We start from the raw sequence: 16,094 nt of genomic DNA, 5'->3' as shown, positions 1-16,094 counted from the left end.
CTCCTAGAGAATATTACAAATTATGCTTATTGGAGTCATCCAATTTTTACATAGTATAATTGTACATAGTATTCTCTCCAGGTAATATTCAATGTGTTCAGCAGCGTGATCTTTCATAACTTCTTTTTCTGCTCTTCAGAAAGAGTATCTGAAATACAGGATTTCCTCACTACTAATCAGACCAAAAACTTTCATCGCCAGAAATTGCTACGAAACACATATTTGGTACATCAGGTATTTGTTTTCTATGTGTTTTGCCTTGTTTCACTACTTAAAGCCATTAAGAACCTATGGCAAGATAAGCCTTTAAATATCTAACCACCTGACAATGTAGTCTAGTAACATTTTCTCTCACCCCAGTTCCCCATGTAAGATTTTAGACCTTGTGCAATTTCCCAACTTCCAATTATCAGACATTTTTAAATGACATTTAGCTTCCTAGTATCAGATGTTATTAAATGCACTGACCTCAGGTCTCCCAAAGCTCATGAAAGATACTTCCTCATCTGAAATCATTGCTTTGCCCTAGATCTTGAATTTAATAAACGCTAAGTCTCAGTTTGCTTTAAGAAGTTGTTTTGTATCTGCTGCACTCTTCATTGAATTTTTGGGGGGATGGGGCATGGATCTATGAAGAAAGGCTCTTTTCCCTTATTTGTAGACTAAGAAGTATAGAACAAATATCATGAGGTTTTTGTGATATTTTAATGAGTTCATATACATAAATGTTTTAGTAGAATCTTGGCACATAGTAAAAATCAAATAAATGTTGCTTTTATAATAATTATTATTATTTATACCAATTTCTCAACCCCTGGCTTCACATTGCCAAATGCAGGCCAATCTAAGGGGAAAATACTCAATTTTTTTCTTTCTTTTTTTTGGTTAGTTGTCTCTGCTCCTTTGTTGTCTTTTCTTTTCTTCTCTCCAGGCAATCTCTTCTGGTCTTTTATTGGCTTCTCTTCCCAGTAGGTATTCTACTGGCCTCTCCCTAACCTTATTGTTAATTCCAATATTTCACTTCAATTACATTATATTATAATTTCATTAAGATTCTCTGGGAAATTTATCAAATAGTAATTGTGCAATAACCATCCTAATTGTACAATTGTTAGAAGTAAAGATTCCAACCAACATTAAAATTAATTTTAATAATAACATTTATTAGTCATAGGAGACCCATGGAGTCAGTGTACCTATTCCCCTTTTAAAAATTTACCAGAAGTCTTTAATGAAATGTCTATCCATCTTTTTTTGCCCTCTATCCCCTCCACCCCAGCACTGTTCCCAGTGCACCACACTTGGAAAGAGTTCCTGGCTCCTGTTAAACCAGTGCTGTCCTTGTTTTTTTTTCCAGGCGCCATCATGATCATCTACCAGGACCTCATCAGCCATGATGAAATGCTGAGAAATCCCGGGTGGGCTGTGCCTGGAGGTGGAGGGGAAGATGGTCAGTAGAATAGTAGGTAACACTGATGACTTGTCCATTGGTGAAAATGCCACTCCTGATGACCCCAAGAGTGAAGTTAGCAAAAGCACAGTTATCACTGGTGTTGATATTGTCATGAACCATCACTGGCAGAAACCCAACTTGACAAAATAAGCCTACAAGAAGTACATCAAAGATGACATGAACTCAATTAAAGGCAAACTTGAAGAACAGAGACCAGAATGAGCAAAACCTTTTACTTATTTTTTTAACACTTATTTATTTTTTTTGAGGGACAGAGCATGAGCAGGGGAGGGGCAGAGAGAGAGGGAGACACAGAATCTGAAGCAGGCTCCAGACTCTGAGATGTCAGCGCAGATCCCGACTTGGGGCCCTAACCGATGAACTATGAGATCATGACCTAAGCTGAAGTTGGTGCTTTAACCGACTGAGCCAGCCAGGTGCACCTAGAATGAGCAAAACCTTTCATGACAGGGATGCAGAACAAATCAAGTACATTCTTGCTAATTCTAAAACTTGCCAATTCTTTATTGGTAAAACATGGATCCAGATGGTCGCTCTGCTGGATTACAATGAGGATAGTGTGACTCCATATACAATTTTCTTTAAGGACGGTTGAGAAATGACAAAATGTTAACAAAATTTGGCTATAGCTTTGGATTACCTGTCATCATAACTGACTGCTGCTTTTCATCTACCCAATACCAGGGCTTAGACAAATGGGACTGATACCATCTTAAGCACTTCATTAATTTTGGGCTTGATTTACTAGGAGAAGAGGCATTGTTTTTACGGGGGAAAAACATGTCATATAGGTTGTCTAAAAATAAAATGCATTTAAGCTCAAAAACAAACAAACAAATAAACAAAAAGCATCCGTCAATACTACGGTGTTATTAACAGGGATTGCAAATTTCAAGCCCTCTAGTGGTCATCACCATGTTGCTTATTCTCTAAGACTTCCTCAAAGATAAAAATTTACTACAATTTAACAAAAATATTTCCACCAAAAAAATGACAGGCCATTATCTTTGTCCCTGAAACAATGTACCACAATTCAAGCTGAATAATTCATTACTTTAAAAAAAAAGAGTTGTGAATATCAGTGTTAATTAATTCCTAAAATCATGTACTTATCTTTACTAGTAATAAAAAAAAATCAAGAAACCAAGATAAATTGTCAATACTTCCTGCTTTTGGGGTGGGTTATATATTTTAGTGATACAGTACATTTTTTTTTATTATTGTGTATCATATAGGCTTTAGGAACAGATATGACTACTTATATTCATGGCTTAGAGGAGTTAATAAATATTTATAAGTATCAGTTTCTACTAGTCAAAAAAATCTAGATCATAATATCTTCCTTTTAAGAATTATGAAAAAGTAACAAGATTAAAATGTATACCTTCACTGCATAGAACAAAAGTGCTAGTCAAATCACCAGAATAATCACGGTGGTGCTACTTTTAAGTAATAAAGGAAAACTAAGGTATCTAACTGCTTCTTTATTTTTTAAATGTTTATTTTTATTTTTGAGAGAGAGAGAGAGCTGAAGCAGGGGAGGGACAGAGAGAGGGGGACAGAGGGTCAGAAGCAGGCTCTGTGCTGACAGCAGAGAGCCTGATGTGGGGCTTGAACTCATGAACCACAAGATTATGACCTGAACCAAAGTCAGATGCTCAAACTACTGAGCCATCCAAGTGCCTCCATCTCTAATTTCTCACAAAAATGATACTCTTACTGAAATTACTTAATTAAATCTAAACTCAAGCGCATTTTATGTGTACTTAAATAATAATCATTCCAACTTTTAAGTTGTATATGACTTAATAAGATAGTTACCCCATTGCAAAACTCTGATTTTTGTTTCAAGTTTAACACAGACACTTAATGACATTTTTTAAAAGTAGGGCTAGGTCTGAAGGACTAATGACAACATTAGATTTTTTAAATGACAAATTATAAATAATTGCAGTGATTCTATATAGTTAATTTAGTGTTATTATAAGTATTTAAAATAAAAATGATGTATATTTTAAATGTATTTAAAATTGTGACAATATTAGTATGTGGAAGTCTCTGACTTTTTTCACCTTTTGAAAACTAGATTAGCTTTCTGATGAGATTATTACTATTCAGTTAGTTATATTTTATGTATAAAATATCCTTGTTCCATTGTGTGATCAAGTGTGTGTATAATACAATGAAAATAACACAACATATTCTTCTTTCATTTTCTTCTACAGTAGAAAACATAGACCTTTTATTCATAGAGACCAGGTGATTATGTATCATATTTCACTGTAAAGTTACTAACTCAAGTTTTAATGTCCTTTATATGTAAGGATATACATCTGTTTCTATTTCCTTGACTTCATACCTCTGCCAAACTTAGATCTAGAAATGTTTAAAAGTAGTTCTACAGGGCTCAGCTTACAATAAAAAGGAAGTAAATTAGCCAGATAAAACAAAGGATGCCCAATTCAATTTGTTTCAAACAGTACAGCATTGGTGATATAGTGGTAAGCATACCTGCCTTCCAATTGGTTGTAGATAAGTAAGGATTATTTAGTGTATATCCCATGCAATAATTTTTTAGTATTACCTATGTCGCAAATATTACACAGGTCATACTTACATTGAGTAATTAATTATTAATTATTTATCTGAAATTCAAATTTAACTGGGCACCCTGTATTTTTATTTGCTAAATCTGGTAACCATAAAAGGAAGATAAAAATTATTTTGGAAGAAAATACAAAACATATATGTCAACAGTATACCTTATATTTTAATTAAAAAATAAATGGATCTCCAGTCCCTAAAAATGCAAGGCCAATCCATAAAGACTTATGCATATATAGAGAAAAAAAAGAACTAACTCTCCTCTCAACTCGAGATTGTTTCTGCTGCTCCTGGCATAATTTCCATTCTTATATAAATTTCCTAAGTAATTGATTTTTAGGAGATCTGCAAGAGTTAAAGGTTAGTGGCAGTCTGAAATATAAAAAAAAAAAATATAAACAACAACAAAAAACCCCACAAAAATCAGGTATTGTGAATAACTGCCTTACCCACCAAAATCTAACCAATTCACAATTTTTTTAAAGCATATATCCTTGCTTCCTGAATCATAGCTAATTGAACCATGAGTGGGTACCATTTTCAATTGAAATACCTTCTCCAGGGATTTAGAGGTTGAACAATATTCAATTTCTTTGTGTAGGCCATTTGATGGGGTCTCCACTTGCCCATATGTTATTGTTTAGAACCTAGAAAAAGTCACCCTTTCTAGGATGACTCAGCCCTGAGGGTTCACAGCATGGCTGGCATAGCTAGATTGTATTTTGGCTCTCTTGGCTGGACACTTTTATGTAGTGAGCAACCTGTACAATCTTATGGGGTTGCCTTGCCATTTTATGCCATGCAGAATAAAAAGTAGAGCACAGAAAGAAGTGTAAATGGGAGATGGTATAAAAATACTGCTAGCACTTTGATGTTTTTCTGCTTCTAAATACTAAACCTCCTTGAGACAAAGGTTTATTCCTATCATTGTGTTTTGTAAAATGCTCCCTTAAATCTTATAATAAATGCCTCCATTTTGCTTAAGGTAGATCATGCTCATTCCTGACACTTGAAAACAACATATTATAATTAGTTACATAAACACTGGCTTGAAAATAACGTCTTAAGAATCACTGGCAGATTCTGATAAGATTCTGGCAATAATCTATATTGAATTGACATTTGAATACACGAAAGTGCTTTCCTTTTACTTCTAGATTGATCTTGGTTTCAGAGGCTGACAAATCCTTCCGTGAACAAAAGGGTTTGCCTTAAACTGCATCTAGAATGAATTTAATTTTCATTCACTTCCCATGAATAATGAGCTCCTCAGGCTGGACTATAAGCTGTGTTGTTTGATATAAATGCCTTTTCTTTTTTTGGAACAATTTGTAAACATAGAATTGGAGAGGCAGTAAAAAGAAGGATTCAGAGGTTTTATATAAAAACAGCTTAATGACATGAAAGGAAGAAAGAAACAGCAGAATAAACAAGAACAAGAATGGAACCACTTAATGTGTTAATAAGACCTCTCTGGGCAGTGGCTTATATCTTACCAAAGCTTTTTGTTCTATTTTGTTCTGTTTAAAAGCTCTGCTTTTTCATAAACTGTGGCATCTCAGGTCTTCACAGAGCCATCTTCATAGACATTTACTTTCCTCCAGTTGGAGGAATAGGAAGTTGTTTTTTCATTGTCTTTCTATCATTTTAATGAGAGGCAAACTTGCTCTAGCATTCAGTTCATTGCAGACATCTTGTGTATAATCATGTGTTGAAAGCATCCATTTCACACAACATTGTCCAGAGCATGCTCCTACCACTGTTTCGTGTGGTAGATAGTTTTCCTTCTTATAATGACAATCACAGTTTGTATATAAATAAAAACTTGGCCATCAGAGAAATGACCATTCCTTGAATCTGACTAAGGAAGTTAAAATAGGTTAAAGTATCAATGTCTTTTTTTTTTTTGGTCTTTTCTCCTTGTACTTAATCTCATTCTATATCAACAAAAATCCTGAAAGTACGTATCTTGATTTCAATGGGTTAATTTTTAAAATTTTTCTGACATATGATCACATATGAAACAAAAATTTTGTATCCAGTGATTGTCTAATTTATGCATCTTTGTAGCATCATATGTTAAATTCTTAGAATAAGCTTTGGAATCCAAGAGACCTCAATCAAACGACAGCTCTATCTGCCTTGTAGTGGGTGTGGACTTATAAAAACAAATACACAGTTAATTGAAGCTTGTTTGCTTAAATGTACAATAGGTATAAGAAGCCTTACTTTTCACAGTTCTTGAAAAGATTAAAAAATGTAAATATACATAAGGTAGTTAACAAAATTTTTAGCATAAATAAATAATAGTTATTATGGGAGGAATGCAGATGAGCCTGGTAGTTTAGGTTCTCAGTTTTTAACGTTGTTTCATTTTTAATATAGAAGTGATTGATGGGCATCAGAGAAGACTGGTGAAGTGGACTGGTAGTTTGGAGGAGAGGGCTCAGTAGGTGAGATACTCAGTTAGGGGACCATTGCAGTCACTGAGCACCAAGATAATAGACTCCCTCTTTGGTGATGACATTTAATTGGGAAGGACTAAATCCTAATGGGTATTTTTAATGCAGATATTTTGAATACAGAATCTATAGGATGTGATAACATTGGAAATAGGAAATATAAGGAAGAGATCAAACATTATTCCAAGGATTGAACTGGAACACGTAGGGAAATGGTATCATTAACAGAAATTGAGAGTTTGGAAAGATCTACTGTGGCATCAAAGCATGATGTGGGAGAGAAGAATGAGCAGTTCTGGAGAGCTACAGGGGCTAGGGATCATGATGTAGAAGTCATCTAAATGGAGCTGATAGGCAAAGGCTTTGGCAATGTTATCCACTTCAAAGCAGTGGGAAATTTAAAGGAAAAGGGAAGGAAGAAGAACAAGGCAGAAATATGAATACTATAGGAACAATTCTTAGCAGTAGGAAAACCAGGAGAACTGGAATTGAGGAAGTCATAGGAAGATTCATTTCAAGAAAAAGGTAATTGGCTATGCAGATTCCTACAGCTTCTCATGAGGATGAAATGTGAGTCAGGTTGCCTGGATTTGGTCATTGGGAGTCCTTGGTTATTCGCAGGATTCTCAGATTGGTAGAAGGATGGGAACTGGAATGCAAAGACACAAATAAGTGGCAGCGGTAGATATTGCTAGAATCCATCTGAACGTGAAACTTTCTTTTACTTTCCGAGGACCACTTGGAATCTGGCTTTGCCAGCCTGTTGGGAAAGCCTGGTGTGAAGTTTAGGGAATGTACTGCAGAAATATGCTCAGGAAATGAGTTGGGCTTGGAACAGTAAGGTAAAGGGCTTGCCTCTAGTCACTGAAATATCTAGTGAGGGCTTAGGTTTTTATTATCAACTTCCCCCTTACCATTTAGTCAGAGTTGCAGATCCTAGCCTGGGTTAGCCCCGAAATGAAATATGAAACTAAGTTGAGGATGGGAGTACCAGAGCCAGGGAGAAGCAAAAAATTGAGGACGAGACATACAAAAAGGAGAGAGAAAGGATGTGCTCAGCTAAAGCTCTGTGGCAGGAGGTGATAGCAATAGATTTAGAAAATGAGTCACTTATCTCTCTGGAAAAGCGATTGGTTTATTGGTTAGTATTATCTGCCACTTAGGAATTAGTGTAGTGAATTATCAAAGCAGGAAATGCACTGGTTTTCCCCTGAAGACATTACTTCTGTGGTCCATTTGTTTACTCCACAGTGTCTCCCCTTAAAGAGCAGCCAAAGCTACTTAGCTAAATATTTTCAGAGTTACCCATTTGAAAAATATAAAGTATACCTATGAGTATCTAACTGTGGCATATTAAATGAATAAAAATATGAAAGATAATATGTAGTAATTAAAAGTACAGGTTCTGTGTGGCTCTGTAGTAGAAAACTGTCTCAGAGGATTGTGAGTCATATAGTAAAAACTCAAAAAATGTTACCTATTATTATTACCTTTGTATAAAACTTGAGTATAAAACTGAGTTGGCCCTTGTTTCTAGTGAGAAATAAAGTTATTTCCACATTTAGTGCTCCAGTTTTCTCATTCCATAAGATGAAAAATGTCACGTTGCTTACATGAAAATATAACATGCAAATAATAGTTATTACTATTCCTCCCTCCTATTTCAACAACACCAACAAGGAAATCTCAAGGAGGAAACCACAGAATTTATAAATTCTAAACTTCTTTTGGATTCTGGAATGCACATTCTAATTCCCAAATATATGCAAATTGAAAAGTTTTATCTCTTTATAGCATTCATTGCCTTTAATACACATATAAAAGGTATTCAGAGAAGGGAAATTCAAAAACATTGTAAAGAAATAATTCATACCTCTACCCCCAAAGACAATCACAGTTAAAATTTAGGAAGTTGTCCTTTGAGAATTGTATCTATCTTCCATCTATCCAAACAACCAAACATATAAACTGAGATTAAGCTAAACTAAAGTGGGATAAAATAAACTCTTTAGTAACTTGAATTTTTAGTTAACATATTGTGACATTTTTCTATGCCAGAACTTTGCTTCAGCATAATTTAATGTGATAATAGCTGCATATATTTTATTGCATGACATGGCAGTATTTGAAAGAACTTCCTGTGTTTACATTGTTGAACTCCTGGAAACATCTTCAGACAACCTGTTAATAATGCAATACAAACTCATTACAACAGAGAGAATGCCACCTTGACAGAGTTTTGGCAGTGTTTCTGACGAAAGAAGTCAGAGGTGAGATATTCTTAGGAATTGGGGTCTGGCCTCAAGATGGTGTTTGTTTTTTTTTTTTTTTAATATTTATTTATTTATTTTGACAGAGAGAGAGCAGGGAAGGGACAGAGAAAGCAGGGGCTGGACAGAGAGAGAGAGAGAGAGAGAGAGAGAGAGAGAGAATCCCAAGCAGGCTCCATGCTGTGAGTGCAGAGCCCAACGTGGGGCTTGATCTCATGAACCAGTGAGATCATGACCTGAGCTGAAATCAAGAGTCAAATGCCCAACAAACTGAACCACCCCAGTGCTCCCTGGCCTCAAGATGTTTAAGGAAGTCTTTCAAGAAGTGAAGTGGAGAATTGGGCAATCCATGGTATAAGAGTTTAAAGTTAGTGGATACTGTAAAGTAATTCTTGATAACTAAATTGATGAGTAAGCTATTTAGCCAGATAAGCAGATTACTATCTCTACTAACTTTATCTGAAGGAATTTCCTGAAGCAAACAGTAAAGTTATTTGTTGATTTATAGTACTATATTTCCTGGGCAGAATTTTCCTAAAAATGAAAAAAAAAAAAAAACACCTAAAATCTAAGTCATACTAAAATAGTCTACTGTTTTATCTAATTCCTATTAAAACAGATGGTCTCAACTGTCAGTGTGTTTTTATAATTTTAATATTAAGTTTCCAAATATATTTTCAATATTCATTTATCTCTATTTTCACCACCACCACCTAAATTCAAGCTATCACTTTCTCTTACCTTGTCTTCCAAGCTGACCACTTCAGATTGCTAGCATTCATTTTCCACAAGGCAGCCAGACTGAACTATATGATACAGAATGTGACATCCATTTAAAAATCTTTGCAGTTTTTCCACACTGTTTTTCATACAGTTTTAAGTTCCCCATGAGAGCCTCTTAGACCCATCCTGACAGCCTCATTTGGCTAGCAGTGTGTGCTACCCGCAGTGGACTTCCTTTGGTTCCTTGAATTTGCCACGTTCCATCTACTAGCATGCTTTTCCCTGCACTTTCTTTCATCTAGTTAATTCCTACTTATTTTTCAGATCTCATTTGCTTATCCACTCTCAGAAAAACCCTCTTTGCCTACTCCACCAAGACAAATATTGTACATTCTCATAACTTCCTATATTCCTCCTTTATATTTTTTCCATATAATTGATTTAATGCTGATTCCCCCCCCCCACCCCCACTTAAAAGTAAGCCCTATAATAGAGAAGACACTATTTATTTGGTCTACATTCCATCTTCAGAGTGCATGGCATAATACACGAACGCACAATTTACAGAGTAGATGCTGCAGAATTAATGGCACAATTCACCATTCGCATTTAAGCTGCAGAAAGAAGTTCTTTGTTTTCCACATACTTTGATAACCCACCTAGCTTAATTGCCTCCACCTTCAAAAACACCTTGAAACTCTTAATTTGAGGGCACACTTTCTCTGTTAAATGAACCAAGTAGTTGTGAAAAAAAAAGTGTTGCTTACAAATAAGCCATTAAGTGAAGCTTTTTTTTTTTTTTCTTTCTTTCTTGGAGTAATAAATGAAATAGAAAAACATTAAGAATGGGAAGGTTTTAGAGAAAAATGTGCATGGCCCCTCGTGGTGGTATTGCAATAGCTTCTAGGACCTCTAAAAATCTGTTTCCCCTATTGAATGAAATGTGTGTGTGTGTGTGTGTGTGTGTGTGTGTGTGTGTAGTAGGCAGTGAAAAGGGTAAACTTGTTCTTTTATCTATTTTTTAACTTGAACTTATTTAAGTTTAGATACTAGTTTAATGGAGCTGGACCATTTTACAATATAGCTAACTCTCAATTACCTCACTAATGGAAACCAGCATAATATGGAAAAATAAAATATGGTCATAACCCAAATCGCCTATTTCCATTCATTCATTATATTTTTATTCATAAACTTTGAGTTATAGTGATACTTTACATTTGCACAGGACTTTTGATTTTAAGATTTTTTTTCACATGCTTTGTTTTAGATATGGTAGGCTAACTACAGAAACAAAAAAGATCCTTAAAACTTACTTCCTTTATGAACAAAAGTTTATTTCTTTAGTCTAGAGCAGGGACTCCAGGTTAGCAACAGCTCTGCTCTGATGAAATCTTTCAGGCCCCCAGGCTGACAGTTGCTCTGCCATCTTCAACATGATACTTACAAGATTATCCTAGAGAGCAGCCTAAAATGGAGCACATCATTTACCATAAAGGTAGAGAGAAAAAGAGCTCAGGAATGTGCTTGAAGAAAGGAGATAGAAATGTTGTGAGTGCAGGGAGGTGTCCTGAATGGAGAATGTGGTGGTGTTAGGGAAACCTGTGGAGAACATTTTAAACCCAGTATGAAATGATACAGAGAAGCCAAGTTATGGAAGATTGGAAGTGATCTATTATATATAGACACAAAGAAACATCATTACACCCTATTAAAGACTGGGCATTTTTAATATCATGGAGATAAAGACTGATGATAACATATGTTCTTTTTTTTTTAAGCACCTATGATGGCACAAGCTCTATACCAGTGCTGCTGTAGGAAACTGACAGTTCCTGCCATGAAGGGGCTAATAGTCACAGTCCAGTGTGATGAAAGTAGTAAGTGAAAGTCATTACCCGTGCACAGAGGAAGGCTTGACATCTGCTAATTCGTTTTTTTTTTTTTTTTTTTTTTACTTTGCTAATGACTTCACAACCTTTTACAAAGTTGTTTTGATTTGTGCGTCATATTTAATATAACTTCCTGTTACACTTCTTTTTAGCAGAGTATTAGGTATCTTCGCGGAGGATCAAATATGCTAACCAAAATACTTGGAAGTAGTGGGGAAAGAGCTACTGGTTCTTCATTGTATTATTTCTTGATTCATTTACATATTTAGGTTTATTTTTGGCACCTGATGAAACAAAGAAAACCTTTTCTGTTATGAGCTTTTGTTTTATGAATAGTTCATTTCTTCATCTGCAAATTCATCTTGCATGAATAGACAGTTTGGTGAGTAGATTATTTGCTCACTAGTAGATTATATTTGTGTCTGGCTCTACAGGGTTAGATTATTGTACCTTGAGAGGGCTAACTGAAAGAAGCAAATTGCTTTCTTCTCCTTGCCTCTAAATCTTCAGTGAAGAGTGGCCATGATACAGACCAGAAACAGACCCTGCTAAAATTCTCACTGCAATCTTCTTATTACTGATTACTTCTTATTACCGATTATTCTTATTACTGAGTCTTCACTTTGGGGAGCAATGGATATAGCGTCATCTCTTCCTTGTTTCTTGTCTTGTAACTCTGTAGCAAGGAAAATCAATGATTGTCAATATCTGGTTTGCTTACCTAAGTATTAGAAACTCATCCTTTCCTAGTGGGACTACTAAAGGCTTGCAATTTTTAGTTGCAACTGGGCAAAAAGACAACAAAGATACTTTCTATCTTTGGTTCTCCTGTTGTATTTGTATGTGGTGATCATTTTCAGTTTGTCTTCCATCTCTTCGCTACTTTTTTGTTAGTTGATTCTATCACATACGCACATGCGCGCGCGCGCACACACACACACACACACACACACACACAGGGATGGATCGTATTTAGAGCAAAATATTGTGTGGTCTTGGTACTCACATGATTTTATCTGATTGAAGCCTAGCAATCTAGGTAGTGATAGGGGTCTGCTTGTAACTAGTTTTTACTCCCTTAGCCCCCCCACCTCCATGTCCCCATCCCTCATACTTCACCTCTCCTTCTTTGCTTGCTGTTACCCTTTCTAGTATTAAGGAACACATTTTAGAAGTGGATACAATTACAAATGTTTTTCTTCCACTTTAACAAAGCAGAAAGTTAGGAGTTTATACACTAGCTAATCTTGATTTGTGTGTGATTAATATAAATCGATTGAGAAACCAAGTATGCTCATGTTTACAATTTTTTCAATTTGCATTTGAACAACACATTTTTGTACAATCTCCAGCTCATGTTTGTTGCTAAATTTTAGAAAATTTCTTAACTTTAATCTGGCAATCCTTCATCACCATTCTGTAACTTCTGACGTTCTTTTCACATTTATGACTTCCTAAGTGTTTCTCCACATCATAAGATGGATCTTCTTCCATAGTAGTGGTGTTAAACTAGTTTAGGAATTACAAAAACTCATTTTAAAGCCACATTTTTCATTCTCTTACATTGACTTGTGTCTTCAGAGTGAGATCTAACCATTTGGAACTTGGCATCTGTCTTTTATTACAGTGTAAAATTTAGTAAGGCCGGTATATCTAAAAAATGGAAATTCCTTCTTCCTTTATGGACTTCAATGGCAAGAAAATTAGTACTAGACCCTTTTCCCTTGATGTCAATTATTAGTGTATTTTAAAAATCCATTTCTCTGCACTTTTAATCATGGGATACTGTGACTATCTTGATTAAATACGATCACCCTTACAGTAAGTTTTATTGGTACGTTAATTATCAACAACTAACTTTAATATAATAAACCCCTAAATAATTAATTTGCCAATTTAATAAAATTCATAGAACAGCTATTATGTGCCAGGCACTATTCTAGTCGCTGGAAATAGAGCAGTGAACAAAACAGGTAGTAATTCATGCCCTTGGGAGAGTATATTTTAGTTGGAAAGTCTAAACAATTAACAGGGAAAAAAATAAAATTTATAGTATACTAGATGGTAATAGATATTATGGGGAAAAATGAAGCAGGCAATGTGAAGTCATGTTTGAAAAATGTGTAGTAATTGATAGAGTGGCTAGGGAAAGCTCCATCAATAAGATGATAGAGAAAATATTAGAAGGAGGTGAAGAAATGCAATAGGACAGTTAAACATTCCAGGGAAGACAGAATAGCAAATGCAAAGTTGCTAATCAGGAGCATGCCAAGTCATGCTCCAGGAACCGCAGAGGCCAGTGTGGCTGGAGTAGAATGAGCCAGGGCACAAACTGAGGTAGGGAAGACTAATGATGTAGGAGTGGAGGGCAGATCCCCCAAGGCCTTGTAAGCCATTTTTAAAATTTTGGTTTTTAGTCTAATTGAGACACGAAGGCTTCAGAAGTTTTTGAGCAAAGGCATGATTTGTCCTGACTGAGGGTTTAAGGGGACCATTATGCTTGCCTCGGATGAGACTAGAACAAAGAGGGGCAAGGGTAGAAGCAGGAGACCAGGAAGAAGGCAAGAGATGATAATCCAAATGAAATTTCTGTGTAATTGTGAAAGGATTACTGCCTTCAGAAAGCCCACGCTTCAGAAATAACTGGCAATATTTGCTTAAATAAGATAAATATTTTAATTACTTTAAGATATAGACCAAGAAACAGCACAAATGCAGAGTAAGCAGTGTTTTAAAAAGTACACATTTATTGTCTAATAATACATCAATATTAAAACTGTTATGTTTTCTTTATTGTATCATACAATCATCATAACCATGTACAATTATTGGTAGTTTAAATAATTGAGATAAATACTGTAATTATGTAGACCTCATTACTTGGATATTTAAATTTTTTTTTCTTCCCTAGAGTTGTAAAATTTTATATTATCTTTATTTATTGTTTTAATTTTACTTTTTCTGTTTCACTTTTAGGTTCAGAGAATATTAAATTATTGCATTATAACTTGGACCCATATTGTTAAATATTTGATATAGATTAAAAATCTTTAGCATAGACCAAATTGGTTTTTTTTTTCAATTCTATAGCCCAATTATTAGTATTTAGACACCTTTTTTTTTTTCCCTTTATATAGTTTTTGGTATCATCTTGTACCATTACATTTTACACAATGTTATATTTGCTTTTAATAGCCAGGAATAAAAATATGTACGAAATTCAATTTTGTTTAATAACTGTTACAATTTGTAAAAATTTTGAAAATTTCAAAGTAAAAGCTGTTGGCAGAAATAGCATTCCCCACAGGAGGATGGGAGGGAATTACGATTATGTGTGACTGTGGACAAGGTAATTTACAATTAATAGCAGCCTCTGGAAGTGAGCAACAATTCCTTCAAGTTTTAGATTCTCTGTATGACCAAGTTATGTTTTATCTTCCAGCTGTGGAATTTTGAGCCCATGATGTAATGCTAAAGATGAACAAATTAGCACTGCAAGGTCTTTAGGGTCGGAAAGACCGTTCATAACCCTTTTGTTCCGCGTTTTAATTTGCAATTACATAGTTTATTGAAAACACAGGACTGTAAGAAAGGCCCAGGGGTGATTTCAGCAATCAGCGATTTATTTTACATGTAATGCATAATTATTTTTTCTCCTATCTGCTGCATGCTAATGATTAGGACATATTCTTGAAATGTTAAGTGATTTTCCAGATAACCATTTACAGAGTACACTTCTGTGCCACCATCACAGGCAGGGCACACTCCGCCTCTCCTTTTCTTTTTTTCCTTTGCAAAGCGAAACAGGCTAGAACGTGTTCATGTGATGCCAGTGACGTCAGCCTCGACCGGGTCGCGTGACCGACACCCAACCTTCCCACAACCCCACCCCCGCCGCCAGAGCAGGAAATCTCGCGAGAAACCGTCTTACTATCAGAACTTACCGAGGTTACTGGGGAGTTACTCAGAAGGTGTGGCTCCATGGGGGAGTTTTTGCTTTCATTCTAACACTGAGGGCCGAAAGCAAAGGCCTTCGGGGGTTGCCAGAGTCTGAGCCACCCAACCTATAAAGCGGCGGAGGTGGACAGTGAGGTGGCAGTCATATCAGAAGTGAAACGTGGCGCACGGCTGGCGTCGTCCCTCACTAAACGGGCCGGGGGTGGGGGGAGGGGAGGGAGAAAACGCGCACCCGGAGCTCGAGAGCGGGTAGCTCGGCTTCTGCTCTCCGGGAGTGGGCCCGGAGTCACTGGGAGGCTGTAGGCTGGGACCCTTCTAAGGAAGCAGTCAGTTGCCCACATCCGGCCCCCGCCGTGTCAACACGGAGACGCGCCGAGATGAAATGGTTGCACACTTCGCCCTCCCACCCGGAGCACCGCGGCTCACGAGTCGGCGTGGAGCGGTTTCTAGTGCCCCGTGCCCGCAACAGGGTCGGGGGCCTCCGCGGCCCGGGAAGCATCCCCGGGCAGCCCACGACTTACCCCACATCTTCTAAATCAACCCCAGGTTTAGGCAGCAGCTTAATTGCGAGTTTAACTGGGTAATATTGACATCTCATCTCATTCACCTAAATCTTCCCCAGGCTTCTCCCTCGTACAGCCTCCTCCGCCCACCTGGTCTCTCTCCAGACGGGTGTGCGCGAGTGTAAGACCTAGGGAGGGAGAGCGAGATC

At 36.4% G+C, this 16,094-nt stretch overlaps 1 pseudogene; it reads left to right on the top strand.

Moving 5' to 3' along the window:
- The first annotated feature begins 1,365 nt into the window (after window positions 1-1,365).
- LOC132693274 (translationally-controlled tumor protein-like) lies at window positions 1,366-2,289 on the top strand (annotated as a pseudogene).
- Window positions 2,290-16,094: the final 13,805 nt, after the last annotated feature.

The sequence above is a fragment of the Panthera onca genome, chromosome B1 (genome assembly GCF_046562875.1).
Source record: "Panthera onca isolate mPanOnc1 chromosome B1, mPanOnc1 haplotype 2, whole genome shotgun sequence".
NCBI classification, from domain to species: domain Eukaryota; kingdom Metazoa; phylum Chordata; class Mammalia; order Carnivora; family Felidae; genus Panthera; species Panthera onca.
Note: the sequence above shows the minus strand (reverse complement) of the source record. Positions and strands in the feature narration are given on the sequence as shown.